This window comes from Tympanuchus pallidicinctus, unplaced genomic scaffold, assembly GCF_026119805.1.
Source record: "Tympanuchus pallidicinctus isolate F22 unplaced genomic scaffold, pur_lepc_1.0 scaffold10, whole genome shotgun sequence".
Classification (NCBI taxonomy): domain Eukaryota; kingdom Metazoa; phylum Chordata; class Aves; order Galliformes; family Phasianidae; genus Tympanuchus; species Tympanuchus pallidicinctus.
Window position 1 is genome coordinate 5,336,626 of NW_026294619.1, and position 21,684 is coordinate 5,358,309.

The following is a 21,684-nucleotide window of genomic DNA, read 5'->3' on the forward strand; positions in this document are numbered from 1 at the left end:
GCTACATAATACAAAGCTGTATTAATTTAAGGGTGTTGCTTTGCTTTTAGTATATGCATATACTGATGGTAAGATGACCACTTGCTTGGTGTAAGGGAGGCAGCACAAGGACACAACTGTAGACACATGCAGAGCAGCACTTCCTGTTCACCATAACCCAGCATGAGAGCACTGTTGTTCCTTTTGTTCATACCTTCCCCTAATGTGAAAGTATCACCATGATAGAGAAGATATGATATGCTCACTACAGGCAATTATATTAGATGTAAGAGCTATTTGCCTTCTGAGATCAACTTTACCAAAGGTATTATTTCTCTATCATATCCCTTTAACTTGATAAAAAATGCTAATAATATATTTATTGTGCACAAAACGATGTGTACGTCACTGCCTTTAATTACGTGCTTGTCAGAGAAAGCACAAGTAAAAAAGTGAAGCAAATTATGAAACATGGATGAAAAATACTCAGTTGACAATGGAGCAATGCTCCTCCATATTCCCCTTGAGAAAGTGCAACTAGTTATTAAATATTCTTATTGATGATAAGTGTAGCAGACTTAGTAAACGTGGAGAAATGTCCTTTTTTAAAAATCAGGTTGAGTTTTCCAGGTATAACACTATGCTGCATGTAAGTGGAGAGGAGGCTGCTTAAGATGTAGGATACATTATAGAATCTGTGGTGCGCCCCTGTTGAGCAAATCAATGATCCTGAACGATTAACAGGTGCCAAATGTAAATACTCTTTTTTGGCCATGGGAAAGAGATGTATGAGCTCTTCTTTAACATGAATTCATTAGGAGAGAAAAGCTGTTGATTACCAGCTGCTTGCACAGTGATAAAAGTGTAAGAGAAGCCACAGGCACCTTATAACCTTATGCATGCATTGCCTGACTGGCTCCCAGATAAAAGTTGTGTGGAGGAGGCAGTGCAGACAACTACCTACTCCTTTGGGAAGCACCGGGTGAACCCAGCATCCTCTATAATGCATCACCCACTGATGAGAAACCAAGACACCGTAACTTGATCTGGACTCACACGGTGATTCGCATGCAGACCACAGCTCCTGGTGCCATGCTACACACTGTGGCATCAACCAGCCCCTCTCCTCACAGCACAAGTATCCCCAGAACAGAGCCAAGGCAGTGTGGGAGCAATCTAACAAATGAGAGAGAGGAAGTGGGGAAAACGTTTCGGTCTTCACTTAAAACGTGATGAAAGCACCCTCAATGCAGCGCTTCCTCCTGAAAATCCCATCCCATCAGGCTCCAATCTTTGATCCCTGGCTTCAACTTTTCACATTTCCTTCATCAGAACTAGCCTGACAATGCAGGGAAAAATGGCAAAAGGATTTATTTACACTGTACATGGGCTCCCTGCTCACCTGTTACGTGATTTGGCGTTACATAAATGGCCCAAGGTGTCACATTCCTCAGCTGGGCTCTGACTCTTGCAATAATCCAGGCAATGTGACTCTGAGCTGCTGGCGGGGCTATTTGTGAGAGTAACTGATGAGCAGGGAGACCAGAGAGAGTATTCTTTCTAATTTTTGTGTGTGCACATCACCAGATCATTATCTATTGACAGAAAAATCCAGAGAGTTTCCAAGATCCACTTCCAACCTGGCTAAGCACCAATGGAATCTCAGTATCATTTCCCTCAACTTCCTTTTTTTCTGAGAACCAGCGTAAAGGTGATCACATCATAGCTTCGCCAGCTTGCTTACTTGTATAAAACAAGTAGATCATGACCTTGCATAAGGTTTTTTTCTTTCACACTGATTGTCTGATTAAAAGCCCAAAGAAACCTGAGAAAACTTTAACATGGACTTCAAAGGGCTCTATAATTGGCCCTTTTTCATCTATCCCTTCAAAACACTCCTGGTGTTTTATGCCATACGTTGTATTCAATAAATTTGGTGCCATTCTCCTACAAACCTCAAAGCATTCCCAGTTATTAGCCCTCCGAGATAACAGAGGTAAATATTATTCTGTGGCTGATTTGATGGCTCCTGAAAGCCAAGGGAAAGGATTTATCCAGCTAGTGCCAAAGCCGTGACAAGAATCTTGCTATTTCCACCCTATAAAATAGCCTCCCAAGGCACAATTTTTCCATTTATATACAGGACTCGTTTTGCAAAGACTGACTGCAACAGGCAATGAACATCAACTCTGTTTCTCCTAGCATAGGCCTGGAGGTGCTCCTCATGTGTTGTCCTTTGACTCAGTATTGGAACACATTGTCCAGTTCTGGGAAGATTGATGATAATGCCATCAGGCCCCAGCTGATCCATCAAGTAGGATCTGTCCCTCAGATAGAAGTCTTAATCATAACAGTGCCACAATTCACACAAAAAGGAAATGTATAGTTGTTGTGAAGAGAGTTTAGAGCTGCACTGCTGCTGCTGTATTCACACAAACAGCAGGAATAGTGCTTGCCTGGAGCCCACACACTCCCCAGATGGATTCCCTGTTATCTGGTGCACTGGGGCATGGCAATACTTCCACAGGAGACCTCACCCACTGGGAGCTCCATGGACTGCAGCAAGACAACAGGCTTAGAAACACTTCCTTCTTTTTCTGATGCAGAACAAGCTCACTCACAACAGGAAGCTCACACCTTCCCCTCAGCATTCAAACAGCCTCTGTGGCCAACCAGCATAGAAGTCTTCTCACATCTTCAAACACTGTGGTGCCTTTGTTCTCATGAAAATATATATATATATATATATATATCCAATATTTCATGAAACAAAACAACCTTTGGGCCATAAAATAAAAAAGTTTTTTATCTTTTTTTTTCCTTTTTTTTTTTTTAAACAAACATCAAGAAATCATTACAAATGTAGATTAAAATGAAAGCTAATGAAGCTTTTTATAAATGTTTGTTTAAGATACAAAAATATTTCCCAAGAAAGTCTGGTATCTCCCAACTGGTTTTAAAAGCACGTGCATCATAATTATTCCCCATGTCTATTACAGGTGAACTTACACTATAAGAAATCTTACTGCACAGCGATTCACAGTGTGGCACAGTTCTTCTGAGATAAGGGATCTAACTGATCTAGTAGGTACTTTGCAGAAAGGAGTAGCGAAAAAGGGAGGGCAACTACTGAAATAGGGGACCTCTTAGAGAAGTTGTGATATGGTACCTTGCAGCTTTTTCTATAGATGGTCTCTCTCGCACTTTCAAAGACAAATGATCCATAAAGCAATCCAACTGCTGTTTAGTCTAGTTTACAGACAGGGTGGGATTTAGGAGTAGGCAGTGCACTGGTGATCTGAAGGTTGCCTATAATTCCTACATTTCAGTTTTTGATCCAATTCCATATGGCATCCAGTGCAAATCTCTGGAAAGGCAGAGCTGTTCTTCAGAACATAAGGACCCATGGGATTAAACTGTACCAGAGCTGCTATCCTTTTGTCATCTGTTCAAAAGACATCACGGAAACTACCTTTTAATATTCTTGTCTTCCATTTATTGACTCATGCCCAATATAATCCATGACTAATTTCTCACGGGTCTGCAAAGGTCAACCAGAGTCCATTCAGGAAAACCTAACGTTTAGTCTCACTTGACAAATGCAGCAGCATTGTATTCACTTGCAAAGATGACTTATTTCCAAAAAGTGACATACAACACTAATATTGGTTTCTTGAAACATAGCAAGAATAACATTTCAAAGCGCATAGAAGATAAAACATAAGCTCAGTGTAAGCTTGTATTAGCTCAACTGCTTTACCTCCTTACACATTTCCACCCCTCAATGCCTTCTGAAAGAATAAATCAGCTCCCTCTAATTTTCTCAGGTCTTAATAAAACAAATAAGCAAAGATGCATTAATTTAAGAGAAGCCTACCATACAGCTGTTAACAAACTGTTAACATTTTCCCAGTTTCATTAGTACTGCATGACAAAACCTTGCTCACAGCTGAACCTGACCTCACAGACCAGCTGATTAGTCAACAATGACATTTTGGCTATTTGATTTAGTTATCAAACAGCCAGAGCAGATCATGCAGCTAGCAGAAGGAGTAACTTTCTTCTTATCATGTATCTTCTTCTTAATCTAATCACCTACAGAGCAATTTACCTACTTATTTCAGATCAAAGTAGCTTTAGTAAACAAAGCTGTCACCTTGCCAGGCAGCAGTTACAGATGACTTTCTTAAGTGGAGTGATATATGGAATAGCTGAACTGCAAGTTTAGGCTTTAAAAATAGGGGAACTTCATCAGTGCCAGCGTCAAGGCAACCTTTGAAACACGTGTTGGCACACAGGCACACACTCTACATGCTGCCATCAGAAACATTCTCTTTCAGAACAAAAAGGAAAAAGAATAGAGAAAACAAGATCCTCAGAATACAGAAATTATGAGCTCTGTTACTTTTGCAAAGTCAAAGGATATTGACCTCAGCAGCAATAAACAGTCAACAAAGGAGATATTTATACTGACATCCCATCAGCAGGGATCTCCATTTTGCAGTAGGTTAATCAGCTGGCAGTGAAAACCACTGAGATTCCCTCTTTCTCGTCTCTTGGGTGGCCAAGAAAGTTTCATTAGAGGTTAACATGGAAGACAGAGACAGAGAATATGTGGCCATTGGATATTTTCTTATTTTCACATGTTGGACTCTCATATTACATGTTTTGACTCCTACATTTTGGAATCCAATCTACGTTTGGAAGCCACCTTCAGATAAGGTTTGCCATAGAAGGTTGGCTTCACCAGGAAAATCAATGACTGAAAAGCCATATTACAGGCACACAGCATCTCAAAATTACATGGACTTCCAAAATACCTTGTCTAGCAGGATCTCTCCAAGAGGAAGCTCAGAGAAAAGCAGTTAGTCTTGTCTCAGGTACCATTACAGGCCAAGGCAATCATTAAAAGTAGCTAATTGATTAGTCAGCCACTAATTCTTGTCACCTGCCCATGCATGCTATTACATTTTTTCAGCACACCGCAAATAAATCTAACTACTCAGTGACATTATTTCATTAAGCAAGAAAATTAGGGAAGTAAGTGAGTAAAAGATGATGATTTATACATCCATTTCCAACCTAGCAGCGAATAACTGTTTTTACACCGTAACAATACAGAATGCTTTCAACAAACTAATCTAAATTTCTGCCAAGCCATACTTCTCAGTTGGGCTTTTCTCTCATTATTATAGGTTAAAAAAAGGAAGAAGAAATAAATTATAAAAGTGTGTGGGTGGGTGCATGTACACAAAGGAATAGTCACCCAGTTTGTGTTTTATTCATAATAAATCTCTGTATAAAATGCTAGGTCAGAATAATTTTCACATTAAGAACTGAGCTGATAAAGCTGGAAGACTGCTAACAGTTGGCAAAATTACCCTTGGGTCACAATGTTCATGGCATCTGTACACACATTTTCTCCCTTTTATCTTCTAGTTTATTGTAAAAGAGTCAGCTTGCTTGATCATTTTATGACCACAAGAAGGCAGCTATAGAAGAAATGAAGAAACAAAGATTGTATGACAAATTAATTTTACAGAAATTAGTAACAGCTATAATTAGTACACAAACTAAAATTTAAATAGGGGAAAAGACTTGTAGTAATGAAGAGGGAATGCATGAATCTGTCTGGGGCAATGAATGATTCACTAAGCTTATGTATAGTACAACTGATAGCATTTCAGGTCCACATGTCCCACCTAAATGAGGTCCAACTTCACCGTGGTCAAATTGGTATAACTTGATGTGAAGTTCACTGGCTACAGAAATCAGCTGATGATTTAAATCTAATTCCTCTTAGAGGGCAGAAGTGAGGATGCTGCCTAAGAAGTTAAGCAGGCTCATGTTATTTGCCCAAGGAAAACCTTCTCTTTCATGCTGATTTGTGCACCTCATCTAGTTTAAGGGGAAGTCTGATGAGCCTGCTGAATGCAGCACAGCCACATCTGCTCATTTATTTATGTACAGAAACTGTAGTAAATCTCATTGTTAGGCAATTAGAATGAAGCCACTGAGAATACACATATTCCATTTATAATCAACTCGGAAGCCATTATTTCTGTCACTGAGAAAAGATAACAAATAACAAATATGAGTTTTTTATTCAATATGTATTCAATATGTTTCACTAGCTCCTCGTGAAACCAAGTTCTCCAAAAATAATGTTCCCTTCATTCTCCATTGGCTGTGAAAACTCAAGCACACATTTGCCAGCAAATTAAACCTTCCCTCCAGCATGAGTCAGTGCAATGTGCAATCCTGCATTTTGTGACACAGTCACAGCCCTGCAGTTCTCTCTTTAGATAAAGGTCATGTCATGGCTGTCTATAAATCTCTGATTCTGACAGGCTCAGTCATCACAGGGTCAAATATCAGTTCATACCCTGCTGGCTGCATGGGAACTATGTAATATTCCTCTCTCTCTCTCTCATGAGAGTCCATTTGGAGAGTCACAAAGAAGCAGAATGTGTAAATATTTATACTATTTATTAACAATGTAATGCACACAGGACTCAGAATGCATCCCATAGGGCAGTCTGAAAAATAAAATAGCACAATGTTCACTCTCCATAGAAGAACAGCCCCACTACACTCCATACCTGTTCAGCCAAAAGCTGCTGAAGAAGCCAGCCAAATCCTGGCTTTACTACGTAGTAAATGTCATCAGTAAAGTTGGATTGTTTCAGGATCAGGGAGATATCTCAACTTGAAGATTAATTGCCCCCACACTCATATCTAAGACCTCTTTATAATGTTCTGATTCATCCTATCTTGGCTAACACACAAGATAGCCAACCAGTCCAGTTTCACAATTCTACTTCAATTCTACCTTCCTGCAAAATAAAATGCAAGCACTGTTTCTCAATTCATGTGCTAGTTCCTAAGCTCCAAAGCAAATAAATAAATAAATTAATAAATGGAAGTGAAATATAGTCTTTGTGCAAAACTCGCAGTCTGGTGTGAAAACTGTAACCCCTGGGAAGCTAGAAGCATGACAAAATGTGTTCTGTAGGATTGCACACGAGCATCTGATTACAGAGCACTGATAATGTGCAGGCCAACCACAAACACTGCTGTGAATTGTTATTTCCAGCTCCTTACTCCTACAGTGCTCTGAAGCTACATAATAGTGGTCAGGAAAACTGTAAGAGCATATGCATCACATAAGACCAAAAGTAAAATTGCCCCAGATATTCCTACAGCCTGTGATTGCCACAAGCATGCCCCATTCAACATGAAAATACCTTCAACTGAAAGGCAACTTTCAAAATCATTGCTCTGATTTGCATCAGGATTGTGGAGCAAAAACCTGAAGTTTGCTAATACTTAACAACAAGTAAATCCATCCCATGTGATTCAGTAATCTTTATGCTTCTCAGACCTTCCACATCCCTCCTCATGATCCATTTTACATGATTCTTATCAGAAGACTCCTTAAGGATCTTTTTCTGGAACAAGCACAGAAGCACTGTTTGTGAATCCTAAGTTTCCAAGCTCCTCAGAAAACTCATATTCTTACGTTGCTGCTGTTCTGTTGCCTCTCCTTTTTATGTACCTGCATCTAGAAAAGAGTAGACTGTGTCACTTCTGTGTTTTACTAGAGAAGAAGCTGGTCAGAGCTTCTGCACTGAGACAGGAAGAGGGAAGTCTACAGCCCCCCTGCACAGAGCTCTGTACTACGTGCCTCCAATTCCTTGCTCTCACTCAGATTTCTGTGGCCACTGGTTTCCCCGTTTCTCTTCCAAGAGCTGAATCATTACAGTGTATCCTGAGTTAGAAGGGACCCACAAGAATCATCGAGTCCAACACCTAGCACCACACAGGACAACCAAAAGATCTGATCTTGTGTCTGAGAGCACTGTCCACATTTCATGAATTCTGGCATTTCGGGGCTGTGCCCAGTGCCCTGTGGTGCAGCCCCTGTCCCTCACCCCCAGCTGCCCTCTGCTGACGCAGCTCCATGCCGTTCCCTCGGGCCCTGTCGCTGTCACACAGAGCAGAGCTCAGCGCTGCCCCTCCGCTCCCTATGAGGAGCGGCAGCCGCCATCAGCCTGCCCCGCTCTGCGCCGTGCACACCACGGGACTTCTGCTGCCCCTGACACCCCTTGCCCTCCAGAATCTTCACCATCTTCATAGCCCTCCTCTGGACACTCTCTAATGATTCTGTGTTCTTTTTGTACTGTGGCACCCAAAACTGCACACAACACTCAAGGCAAAGCTGCACCAGTGCATTGGGAACAATCGTTTCCCTTGACCTGCTGGCTGTGCACAGGATATGGCTGGCCTTCCTGGGCTGCTGTGTCCTATCTGGAATGCAGAGATGCCTTTACTTGCACTTTTTTTGCCAGATAGCCAGAGACTATTTATGTTTTCCAACCATCACACCAAGTGATTTTACAGGAAGAACAAGTATTATCCAGCACTGTTCAATAGCATTAATTACATGTATTACAAATCCTGTTCTCAGGCTCATTTGCCTCCTCCCAGGCTCGATCTGGAGCCTGACTCACGCTTCACCACAAATTCCCACTCTTTCACCACTGAGTTAAGATGTGATGGATTTAAGGATACCACCTGCAGGACAGCCTTTCAAGCCTGTTGGCATGCCAACGATTGTTGATTTTACTGGTGCCTCCAGCAACTTAGCAGAGAGTATCTCCAGGGTTTTTCAGCAGCTCCCAGAGCAGCTGCTAATATGCTGCCTTGCTGTTCTCTGGGATGGAGGACAATGAAGTGCTGAAAGAAGAGGCTGAAGGGGTTTATCTCTATCAGGCAGCTGATGAACCAGAGTCACCTGCAGATCCTACCACCCTCTGTCCTGTAAGAAGAGCAAGTGGCCTGCTTGGTTTCCTGGAAATTTTTATTTGTCTCTCTTTGGGATTCTAAAGTCTGAGCACTGTTCTAAGATCAGATGTGAGAACTAAATCCATAAGGTAGCACACAGTTCAAAATAACATCCAAATGCACCCAACGGGAAAAATACCTCTTCTGAGCCTGGTATTTTTTTGTGGCAGCTGTTCTGTGAGTTCTAGCTGTCACAGCTATTAGCAATCATGTGCTGCAAACTACTTACGGCCACCACAACTTTTCACAAACCTCTTCAGTCCTTTTCATTCATTTTGTCCCCTTTTGTTCTTTGGCCTTTTCTGTTACTATGATATCCGTAATCCACTGATTTACTGAAAAAGGAGACTTTGAGGATGTTCCATGACTCAATTTGAGATAGCACTGCACAGGGGAACCACATAAGCAGTGGGAAAATGTCCAGAACTAACCAGCCAACTTAAACAACGTCCTCACGGTTATACTCCTCCTGGCCAATAGGATTTATATTCTTGCATTAATAATTGGAATAAGTTAACTGCCAGAAATTACAGCAATAAGCATTTCAACTTACCCCACAGAATAATCAGAACATCTAAGCATGATCCAAACTGGCAGTGTGAGAAAACTTTGCTAGATGCAAAAGAATGAGAAACTCTGAAATCATCACCTCAGAACAAAACACGTGGAACACAAGAAAAGCCTTTAAACAAGCATGGCCATACTGCATTTTGTTTTAAATCTGGTGAAAAAAATGGGACCACAGCTTGAAAACTCAGGCAGATGGATTATCTTGTCTGACAAGTAAACAAGTCTGTGGATGAATAATTAAAGAGTAATCTTCCAGCACCCTAAGGCATATATTTTTATCTTAATTAAATTCACATTAATATCTGCAATTGCTACACCAGTGGTAGTTCTTAATTCCTCAATCCCCCATGACAGATTTTCAATAAATATTTTTTCCTGGTTTCTTCTTTGCCTTTGGTAACAACATGCACTTGATACTGTGCTTATACACAGAAAACATCCTGCCATCCTGATGGTTGCCTGCAAAAAGGGTTCTTTCCCTAGTGTAGCTCCTATTCCTTACCATTCCTTTCCCAGAATTTTATGGGGGGAGGTTAAGACTTATCACCTTGAATTACAAACAGGCCTAAGTTTTGTGTTTAAATACTGTGCTGAACTGAGGTCTAAGAATATAGCTTCCCACCTAAGGTCAAGAAGGTCATTAAGGCAAAGAGAAAGAAGAGAAGAAAAAAAAAGAGGAAAAGAAGGGAGATAGCAAAAGCTAACGAAGTAGCAACAAGAAGAAAATCAACTGGTTTACTGCTTTCTTGTATTTGCTCTGTGTTTCAATCTGCACGTTCTGCAATGCATACACTTTGTTTATTGATTACTTGCCACATTTCTTAAATGTAAGGTTTCATTTTCATGCCCTGTCCAGCCCAATATTTACAATAAGAGGCACTATCAAATAGTCCCTGGGAAATCAAATCTCTCCAGATGAGAACAAGAATTCTTTAGAGAGAAAATCATAAATGTAAAGAGATAAATAATTCCAGATTCAGAGCAATTAACACATAATCACATGTCACCAAATGAACAGTACTCTGTATTGTTATGCATTTTATGCAAGTACTGGAAAATAGAGAGAAAATAACCTTCATAAATTCCTTAGAAAAACACATAGTAAATCTTCATTCCTGCTGTAAGATGGCTATAAATAATAAGTAAGCAATACTCATGGCCACAGGTACACATTAGTCATGAAGTAAACATAAGCTGTGGTATATCTGACCTCCTAGCATTAGCTTTGAAAAAAAATGAAACATCTAAAATTCAAGTAAGGAAATGAAAGTTACTTTACTTATTATCCTGAAATATGATATTTAGACACTTCTGGGAATGCCACGAGGCACCTTTGTGCATCCTTAGGAATCTAAGCATGCTTTAAAATGTCATACCTTTCACTTAAAAGAAGCAAGTTCTGTAATCAGGTTACTGGAAGTGTGGAATTGCAAATGCATCAGTCTCTTTGTTCCATTTCTATCCCAACAGAGGCCTGTTAAGATTTGCTCTCAATAAATCATTTTTATTTTTTGAAATGCAGACTCTCTCTGTAATGCATCACAGCATCAGTGGCTGATTGCTAAGTGAAGATTAACTGTTGAGCTGTCGTCTAGATTGCTGAAGTAAACTAGACAGATACCTTCATTCCAGTCTCATTAAAGGAAAACTGCACAAGATTATTCCTCTTCAACATTCTTTGCCAGGTAAACCTTTGCCCTCCATCCTTGAAATCTATCCCCCAATCACCTTCTCCCTTTGACACAGGTGATGTCCACTTTCCTCTCTTTACAAAATGCTCATTTCTGTTAATCTATACTCCATTCTTTCATACTGTTATTAATCATGTTCAGTCTCCCCAGAGGAACTCTTTTGAGTGTGATTCTTTCTGTTTGTTTGGTTTTTTGAGTTAATAAAATGTAGGATGCCCAATCCATTGGAAACATTACCAGGCAGACAGCCTGACTCTGTAGACTGATAATTGACTTCCCTTCAGCCTCTACTTCCTTGCACTTCTCTGTCACAAATCTTGTTACCACTTTGAAAAGTACAGTGACCTGAGAAGTGCAGTTTTTTGAGTGACTTTGGCACAAATGTTACAATAACAGTAGCAATTTCCAGACCATAGAAAAAGATGTGTTTCCATGGAATGTATTGTCCTTATGCCAGAAAGCTGTTATATTGTCTTTCCTGGGGGGAGGGGAGGAGGGGCTGGTTGCCATTCCAACTTTCACATTCAGAAAACAAACTGAAAATACATATTTTTCATTCCGTGTCTATCAGTCTGCAAGTAGCATAAAGCAGTGCAACCATAAAGATGAGTGAAGTTCGTTATTTCACCACTTTTGGTCAATCAGATGGGAGTATGCATTTATATAGTCATACAACTATCTGACAACCCTTTTTCCTATCTGTTGGTCTCTAAATTTATATCCCCCTTTAATCCTTTAATTTCATAAATCTTGGTGACTCCCAGTTTCTGGAATTATCTTCAATTCAAGACACTAAGAGCAGTTTGGGAGTGGAAGAATGAGCTTCATAACAGACTCACTGCAGTCTCACTGCAGGTTCAGATTGTAACGCTGTCTCAAAATGTCATCTGTTAGGGTAACGAAGAACAACTTCCATATGGAAACCTCTTGCCCTTCCATTCACTGCTGAGGTCTGCAAACTGCCCTGGCGCAAGGAGCCTGAGGGTTGTGAGCTATCACCAAGAGTACACACAGCCATGGCAAGAATGCAGATGCTGTGCAGCTGTGTGTCCACAGATGTAGCTGTAATGTGACATAGCTGCCCCTTCCACACTGTTGGTTGAGAGGAGCAGAGCCATGATGTAGAGCTGCGTTACAGAGTAGGCCAAAAGACTGCCGCTGCTGCTCACTGAGCCAATCTGCCTTACCTGACATTAAGGTCAAGGAACTGCAGAAAAGCCACAGTGATGTGCTGAAGAACTCTGAAATGCAGTGATGAGTCACCCTGAGCTGGCTGCCAAACATACACCCAGCTATTCTCTCACTTCCCATCCTCAACAGCACTGAGGGAGAAAACATGATCCTTCCTTGCACTTTGCCCCTGCTCCCATCTAGATGCATCCCATGGATTGCAGTCCTTCACAGACACAAAAGCAGTCCTCTGTGGCTACATGGCCTTCAGGAAATATGCACCATGGTTTCTTCTATATATTCTGTATAGTCTTCATATTCTGCAAGGGAATCAATGCTCTAGTGCCTGCAGCACTTCTCCCTCCTTCTGCTCTGACATTCATGTTTGCAGAGTTGCTTCTCACACTTTTTTTTTTTTTTTTTTTTCTTTTTTTCCCTCATTCCTCATTGTTCCAAAGTGTTTTGCCCTTTCTTAAAATATTTTCAGAGATACCACTGGCTTTACTGACAGGCTTAGCTGTATCATGCAGTGGCTGTTTTGGAATCAGCTAGGACCAACGGTGTGCAGCATGGGGCAGCCCCTGGCCTCTTCTCATAAAAGCCACTGATACATTCACCCACTGAGAAAATTTTGCTACATAAATGTAAGACAGATGGTAACACATTTTTCACAAGGTGCTACACCATGACTTTGAGAGCTCAAAAGCATTAGTTGGTGTATTTGGAAGTAAAGGACCAGCTCCCACAACAAATAGGTAAAATAGACATAGAAAGAGGCATGTACAAACTAATACAGAGAGTGTGTAAGTAACCTATACTGACAACATTCATTATTTTCTTCCATAGCAGCTTATTTTGCTGTTTTTCATCATCACCAAACAGGTATATTTGCTCAATCAGTGACAAGTTAATGCCCTTATCTTCCATTTCAGAAGTAGGAAACCACAGCAAAGTGAAAGATGGTTTGTACCTGGTCTTACCTGAAATTCATGTCAAAGTCACAACGCTTTCAGTTGCAAGCATACTCCTTGAAAATTGAGGTCTGCTTAATCTGTAGTATTTGTTCAGCAAATCATCCCCTGCATGGAAAGAAAGAAGTTGGAAACGTTTAAAAACAAACAACAATCACAATCAGCAATGCGACATTTTTAAATTTCCACCTTATAACATAAGTGAAAACAGCAGAGCTGTGCTCCTACAGTAACAATAATAAGACGATTTTTAGATTGCTTCTGTTAGCTGAATGCTATGTGTTGTACTATGAGATTTAGGAAATTAAATTGCTTTAGAAATAAACAGCAACATGGAGAAAACATCAGACATCAAATCTACATTTAATTGTGCATTTTATGTTAGATATTAAAATACCTCTGAACAAATCATCAGATATAGTTAACTGGTATACTTCCACAAAGGTCAACAGACTCAGCAAATGTTTACCCACTCAAGATCTGATCAATATATATATGCATTTATCTATTTATGCTAGTAAAGTATTGTTCCATGTAGTTTTCCCATAGTTGCATTAAATGTCTGAAATGCAGCTGTATATATCTTTTTTATAAGTCTATATTTTTACTTCAGTCACTCAGCAACTCAGTAAATGAGAACAAAGAGCATACACCTTTAAGGACAGTGTCATAGGGATGACAGCCTTCTCTTTTTCTGCATATCAGATATGTTTCCTTCTCATTGCAATGAGTTTTAGCCTAGCCCAGACTGAGAGAACAGCTTTGTCTTCCTACTGTCCTTATACTTTTCCCATTCTGATAGTGAAAAAATAAGGCATCAGCTGTGCTACTACAGAAACGCTTTGCTTGGAATGTAACTGAGGGCATTCAAACACTTAGCACAGATCATCTTCGGAAACCACAGATGTACAAACTTTTGGGATAGAATGATTAAAAAGCAATGTGCAGCAGGTGAAAAGAAGCACCTTTCACTATCTGTCTCTAAGAAAATTTTCTCCTCAGTCACTTCTGATACCAGAATTCTGGTAGTGCTTTAATCTAATACAGCTTGTAGCAGCATTTGCTATAAGCAAGATCTGAGATTTCATGCTAGAAACTTTTATTAAAGCCTCTTACTAAACAATATGCAAAACAGCCAAAGCAATTTCAACAGAGTATTTATATGCATTTCAACAGCTGTTCTAAAGTAACAGCTCTTTCATCCATACAGTTATTTTTTGTGTCTTGAAGTTATGAAGATTTGGGAACAAAATATTCTCACACAGAAGAACATCAGTACTTGGTAATTAAGCAAGCTGTAACGCACAGCACAAGGGTAATGCCAGTGAGGAAGCATTGTCCTCTGACTAGGATAATAAAAAAGACAGAAAACAAACTGGGTTTTGCAGTGGTTTTCCTGATAGTCTCCTCAAGGCCCTGTTATCTGCCCATAAAACAGGAAGAACAATGCTCCCTTGTGAAACAGAGAAGCCAATCTCATTTGTGGTGTCCAGAGGATGCTGTGAAAGCTATTAAACATTATTACATACAACTAATAAAGTTGAGTTTGTTGTGGTGACAGGTGCAATCAGTGAACACCATCAAAACATTTTTAAGCATGCCACAGAAAAGATGAGAAAAAGCTAAATCTATAGCATAACTTGGGGAGAACAAGGTTTACGTATGTGGTTGAATAATCCTCAACCATTTCTGATATGGGGGTTATGGATTCTGGGAAACTCTGTAATGATGCCAAAGCAGTTGGGTAAATGTGACTGGCCAGATGGAGGAAAGAGCATCGTCTCAAACCACAGATCACCAAGGGCCAGCAAGAACATTTTTGTGGTCCACAGAGTTAACTTGTTCTATGCTGTCAAGATCTAAAAAATATATATATAAACACTGATCATTTGCAACTCATATTCACAAAGAGAGAAATAGAAAAATGATTAAATAATGATTAAACAATTATATATAAAGCGTACTGGTGAAGCAGTGCTAAGAAGAAATGCCTGCACCCAGAGTTCACCTCTGAGCTGCTGAAAACTTTGAAAGATCACCTCAGAGTACTAGAAAGGTGTGCAAAAAAGTCAAAAAAATTGGTAATCTGAAGCACCTTGAGCAATATGGGAGATCCATGCAAACCTCTTGAAGTTCAGCAAGGTCAAGTGTAAGGTTCTGCATCTTACAAAGGCAGGGCATTGCCAAGCACAAACACAGACTGGGTGGAGAATTATTTAAACAGCCTTCAAGAAAAAGACTTTGAAGTGTTGGTTGTTTTTCACTCAGGGAGTGATAACGCACTGGAACAGGTTGCCCAAGGAGGCTGTGGATGCCCCATCCCTGGAGGCATTCAAGGCCAGGCTGGATGTGGCTCTGGGCAGCCTGGTCTGCTGGTTGGCCACCCTGCACATAGCAGGGGGGTTGAAACCAGATGATCATTGTGGTCCTTTTCAACCCAGGCCATTTTATGATTCAATGAGAAGCTCAGCATTAGCTATCAATATTTGCTTGCAGCCCAGAAAGCCAATCATATCCTGGGCTGCATCAAAAGAAGTGTGGCCAGCAGGTCAAGGGAGGGGATTGTCTACTCTCATGAGAAAATGGAGCTGTTGGAGCAAGGTCCAGAGGAGGGCCGGAAGGATGCTCAGAGGACTGAAGCACCTCTCCTGTGAAGACAGTCAGAGAGAGTTGGGGTTGTTTAGCCTACAGAAGAGAAGGCTCCAGAAAGACCGTATGACCAACTTCCAGTACTTACAGGGGGCCTGCAGGAAAGATGGGGATGGACTCTTTGTCAGGGAGTGCAGTGAAAGGACAAGAAGTAATGGCTTTAAACTAAAAGAAGGTAGATTTAGATATAAGGAAGAAATTCTCCACTATGAGGGTGATGAGGCACTGGAACAGGTTGCCCCAAGAAGATGTGGATGCCTCAATCCCTGGAAGTGCTCAAGGCCAGGTTGGATGGGGCTTCAGGCAACCTGGTCTAGTGGGAAGTGTTCATGACCGTGGAAAGGGATTGGAATCAGGTCTTTAAGGTTCCTTCCAACCCAAGACATTTTATAATTCTATGGTTCTATTACTAGAAATTTGTTTATGTTTTCTCTGAGTTCACAACCTTGCCTGCAAGAAGGAATAACTGAAAAGATATTCTAGCAGCTTTGAGTATATGAGGTGTGAAATATACCATGTGCAGCTGCCTACTCTGCTACAGTTTTCAATGATGCATAATACCATCTATAAATGTAGACAATCTTTTTTTTTTTTTCCTAAAGGAACTAAAATGCTGTTGACACAGCACTGTGGCCATAAGAATCCTCAACTGTCTTGTTAGATAATGTTTCTCCTTAGACAAGTGAAATATATAAACACTTCAGTGAAATAAAGTAGCAGGATTTTAAGATAGGAATAAACTACCATAATTTCAAAATGAGACCCAGACTGTAAATAATGGAAATCTGGGAAAAGATTCCTCAGCATATGGCTTTGCTTGTCTCAGTAACATGTTGCTGTCTCTTGACTGCACTAATGATGATTAGAACTGTACTAACAGAATCTGTGGCCCACAGTGGAGGATTTGCCAAGTTCGTGCAGGCTGGTAATATGGCTGCCATTTGAACAGGACTAGGGAACAGCAAAGACATCTAGTATCTGTTACAGATTCACCTGGATGGATGCCAAAGACCTGGTGGTCATGAAGAGTGGTAAGTTGAGGACTCCTGGTTACAAGGGAGAGAACAGCCATTTACTCTACTTGGCAGAGAAATCCATGGCCTAAGGTCTTTACTTATTGCTCTGATTTCCCCTAAAATCAATCCTGCCCAGCCTTCACAAAGGTGAGATTAAGCAGAACAGGACCATGCATTGTTAAAGCAGCCACTTTGGACATCTTGCAAGCAATGCCTTAACAAAGCTAAGGTGTCAGTGTGGGGACTCTGATCACACTGGGATAACTCTAACCAGTCTGGGATTCAGTTCTCATGAAAGAGCAAACCCAGACCAATGGTTATGCATCATCTACTTTTACAAAAAAATAGAAAGGAGGTTAACCTTGCCTGCACAGAGGACCAAAGGGCAGACTCCTGAAGTCCCCTGGCAGACTTACAATCAGCATGCCTGTTGTTTACAGCTTTCTTTTCAAATTTAGAAACAGGGCCTTTTCTCGTCTCACTTGTTCCTGGCTGCAAAAAGGTCTCCAGCTATTTGCGTATGTTGCAGAGGTGCCAAAAGACACACAACACAGCTGGCAGCTTCCAGGGGCCTTGGCTCCAGTAGCTCTGCAACTTTTTTGGAAGCTACTTTATTGCAGCAAATCTTTTTCTGGGGACACTTTGATCTGAGAACCTCTCTCTATATATACACTTCCTGGCCTGATAACTCTTTTTAAACATCAAGGTTAGAAAAGAGTGCAGAATGACTTAACTTCCTTCACAATCTGTTAACAACTTCTCCTTTCATTCTTCATCATGAGTTGGCTCACATGAAATACAAGTTTTTTAACCTATCACACAAAATGTGAGATGCACTGCAGTTCAGTAAATGGTGCAGTAGTTACATTCTTCGTATGTATACTGCATCTTTAAATCTACTATAGCAAAGGTGGATACAGAGATCAGGAGCCATTTTTTTTTCATTCTTTCAGGAAAATTCTTTTCAAAGTTTCAATTCACATTATTCTTGTTTACTTATCCAACAAACATAGATTTTGTCTGTCTTTAAAAAAAAAAAGAATAAAGAGAAAGAAAAATATTCATAGTAATATCAAAAAATTTACTTGTTCAGTGAAAATCCCCAAACTGGATTATTTTTCACTTTCCTCTCTCCCTTTGCTCCTTTTATTTACAATTTAGGTAAAAGGAAACAAGTCAGAGAAAGAATGTGATGAAACTAGGCAGTAAATTGTTTGCATCTCTTCCCTTTTGTAGAATCATAGAATGGCTTGGGTTGGAAGGGATCTCAAGGATCAACAAGTTCCAATCCCTCTGCCATAGGCAGGGTTACCAGCTGCTGGATAAAGTATTAGGTAAGACTGCCCAGGGCCCCATCCAACCTGGCCTTGAATACCTCCAGAGACGGAGCATCCACAGTCTCTCTGGGCAATTTGTTCCAGCACCTCACCACTCTCTCAGTAAAAAATTTCCTTTTGACATCTAATCTAAATCTCCTGTCCTTTAGTTTAAAAACATTCCCCCTTGTCCTATCACTATTTACACATGTAAAATTTCCCTCTTGTTTATAAACTTCCTTCAAATACTGGAAGACCAGTACCTCCAATGAGATCTCCCCGCAGCCTTCTCTTTTCCAGGCTGAACAAGCCCAGTTCCTTCAGCCTATCTTCATAGAAGAGGTACTCCAGTCCTTGGATCATCTTTGTGGCCCTCGTCTGGACACTCTCCAAGAGCTCTACATCTTTCCTGTATTTGAAGCCTCAGACTTGGATGCAGCATTCTAGGTGGGCCTCACAAGGGCAGAATAGAGGGGGACGATCACCTCCCTTGACGTGCTGGCTATCCCCCCTCTGAGAGAGCCCAGGATACCATTGGCCTTCCAGGCTGCAAGTGCACACTGCTGGCTCCTGTTAAGTTTTTCATCAACCAGAACCCCTAAGTCTTTCTCAGGGTTACTCTCAAGGAGTTCTTCTCCCAGTTTGTAAACATATCCAGGATTACCTTGACCCAGCTGCAAAATCTTGCACTTTGCTTTGTTAAAGCTCATTAGGTTCACAAGGGCCCACCTTTTGAGTTTATCATGGTTCGTCTGGGTGGCACCCCTTCCTTCTGATGTATCAACCATACCACTAAGCATAGTGTCATCAGCAAACTTGCTGAGGGTGCACTCATTCCCATAATCTATATCACTGATTAATATGTTAAAGAGTACCATTCCAAGACAGACCCCTGGGGGACATCACTTGTTAGCAGCCTCCACAGTTTTTCCTGATATCTATCCTAAACCTCCTCTGGTGGAGCTTCAGGCCATTTCCCCTCGTCCCGTCACCTGTCACCAGTGAGAAGAGACCAGCCCCGTTCTCACTGCAATCACCCTTCAGGTATTTGAAAAGAGCAATAATATCTCCTCTCAGCCCCCTTTTCCTAGATTAAAAAGCCCCAATTCCTTCAGTTGCTCCTCATAGGGTATATTCTCCAAGCCCTTCACAAGCCTTATTGTCCTTTTTTGGACCTGCCCCAGCACCTCAATGTCCTTTCTGTATTGATTTGCCCAAAACTGAACACAGTACTTGAGGTGAGGCCTCACCAGTGCCAAGTACTGGGGCAGGACTACATCCTTAGTCTTGCTCACCACAGCATTCCTGATCCAAACCAGGATGCCACTGGCCTTCTTGGCCACCTGGGTACACCGCTGTGTGCTGTCAGCTGACTGTCCATCAGTGCACAAAGGTCCTTTTCCATCAGGTAGCCTTCCAGCCATTCCTCCCCAAGCCCGCAGGGTTGCCTGGGTTGTTGTGACCAAAATGCAGGACCCAACGCTTGGCCTTATTGAAACTCACGCAGTTTGCCTTGGCCCACTGATCCAGTATCAATCCCAGAACCAAGTCCTGGGGGACACCACTTGTGACTGGCCACCAACAGGACTTAACTCCATTGACCACAACTCTTTGGCCCTGGCCATCCAGCCAGTGTTTCACCCAGCAGAGCATATGCCCATCCAAACCATGGGCAGCCAGTTTCCCTATGAGGATGTTGTGGGGACAGTGTTAAAGGCTTTACTGAAGTCCAGGTAGACCACATCAACAGCCTTACTTTCATCGGCTAAGCACGTCACCTTGTCATAGAACGAACTCAAGTTTGTCAAGCAGGATCTATTCATGAACCCATGCCAACTGGGCCTGATCCCCTGGTTGATCTTTAACTGATCCATGATGGCTCCTGAGATTATCCATTCCATAACCTTCCCTGGCACTTTCATGAGACTAATAAATCACATCAGCCAGCTCCCATAGGATCCTGGAATGCATATCACCCATTGCCATGGACTTGTACACATTCAGTCTCATGAGTCTGTCTTGGACTTGCTCTGGTCTTACAGTGGAGGGAAGTTTGCTCCCCTAGTTCCCACTAGAGGTTCACGAACGAAAGGTTCAGGGATGTGAGAATCCTGACTGCCAGCGAAGAATGAGGCTAAGAACTCATTTAGTACCTCAGCCTTCTCTGTACCAGTTCTCCTTTCCCTTTTAGCAGAGGGGGTACACTCTCTTAGGCCTGTCTCTTCTGTCCTATGAATCTGTAGAACCCTGCCTTGCTGTTTTTAACATCCTTCACCAAATCCAGTTCCTTCCGTGCCTTAGCTTTCTTAATCCCATCTCTGCAAGTCCATCCCTGTATTTTTTATGTGCTTTACCATTTACAAGTAAACAAGAAATTAGAAAAATTGAAAAAACTGAAAAAACAATTTGTTTTTCCATTTTTCTCCATTATACTTCCCTCCCCCTTGCCTTCCAGCCCAAACAAACTCCTCATGCTCAGAACTCCATCATGCCCCTCATTGTTTTGGGGTAACCTCAGTTAAAAGCCATGAAATGACAGTGAAGCATTGCTAACTCCTCAGTCACACAGTGTATGATAACAGTTTAGTTTTGCATAGATGCCTTTGAATGCCATATTTCTCAGTTCAAAATAGGCAAGAAGAGTTGCTTCACTTATTTGTTCTCTTCCAATGCTGTCCTCTTTTTCAGTTTCCCCATCGTAGTGTACCTCTCATGTGCCCTTCTCATTCAGATCCCCTTCCAGTACCACTTCAGGCAGAACTCTTTCTGCAACTTCTCACTGCCTGTCTCAAGACTCTCTCACCACCTCCTTTTGGAGCAGACCACCTGCAGCTGTGGATAACCTCTTATCTGCCATTCTTTTCCACAATCCAATACAACCTGCTTCTTAATACTGTTGTCTGATGTGAAGGTGAGACTCACGTAAGAGGAGACAAGTAGTTCTTGGGCCTAGCAGTTGCTTCAGCCAGTCATCATGCATGATACACAAACCTCAAGTGGGATGGATATTTTAAGAACCACAGATTCACGCTCAGAAACTGCTTAACCCATAGTGATACCAGCTGCGAAGAATGACACACATTAACATGTAAATTTTAATAACAAATGAGTGCTCAAAAGAATGTGGTGCTTCTTAGCACAACCTAAGCATACTGATGCAGGCTCTCCAAGCTATGACAGAGCTGCATCTCATACAGACGGGAAATACTTGTCTGTTCTCTCTGACCAGCAGAAGAGTACGGTATGTTAGAAGAAAATGTTTGCGTGTATGTAAAATAGGTTTGTTCTCTAACTGCAAAGCAGAGGTGGATCGCGGGGGAGAGAAAAGCTACCAGCAAGAGAGGAAACAGCAAAATAGAGAAAAGACAATTAGGAGCTAGAAATCACAGTGAGGAAAACCCATGCACATTGCCTGACAGAAAGAGTCCTCCACTCTGCTGAGCTTCCGGGCATGAAGCTTGGGCATGGTCTCAAG

The 21,684-nt window shown here is 41.4% G+C and overlaps 1 long non-coding RNA gene across 1 annotated transcript in view; it reads right to left on the minus strand.

Annotated features, from left to right (window-relative positions):
- Positions 1 to 13,236: 13,236 nt before the first annotated feature.
- Positions 13,237 to 21,684, minus strand: part of LOC128072152 (uncharacterized) — a 52,437-nt gene continuing 43,989 nt past the window's right edge. Inside the window, exon 4 of the long non-coding RNA XR_008202151.1 lies at positions 13,237 to 13,336. This is a non-coding gene — a long non-coding RNA (uncharacterized LOC128072152). The remainder of the gene's footprint in view (positions 13,337 to 21,684) is intronic.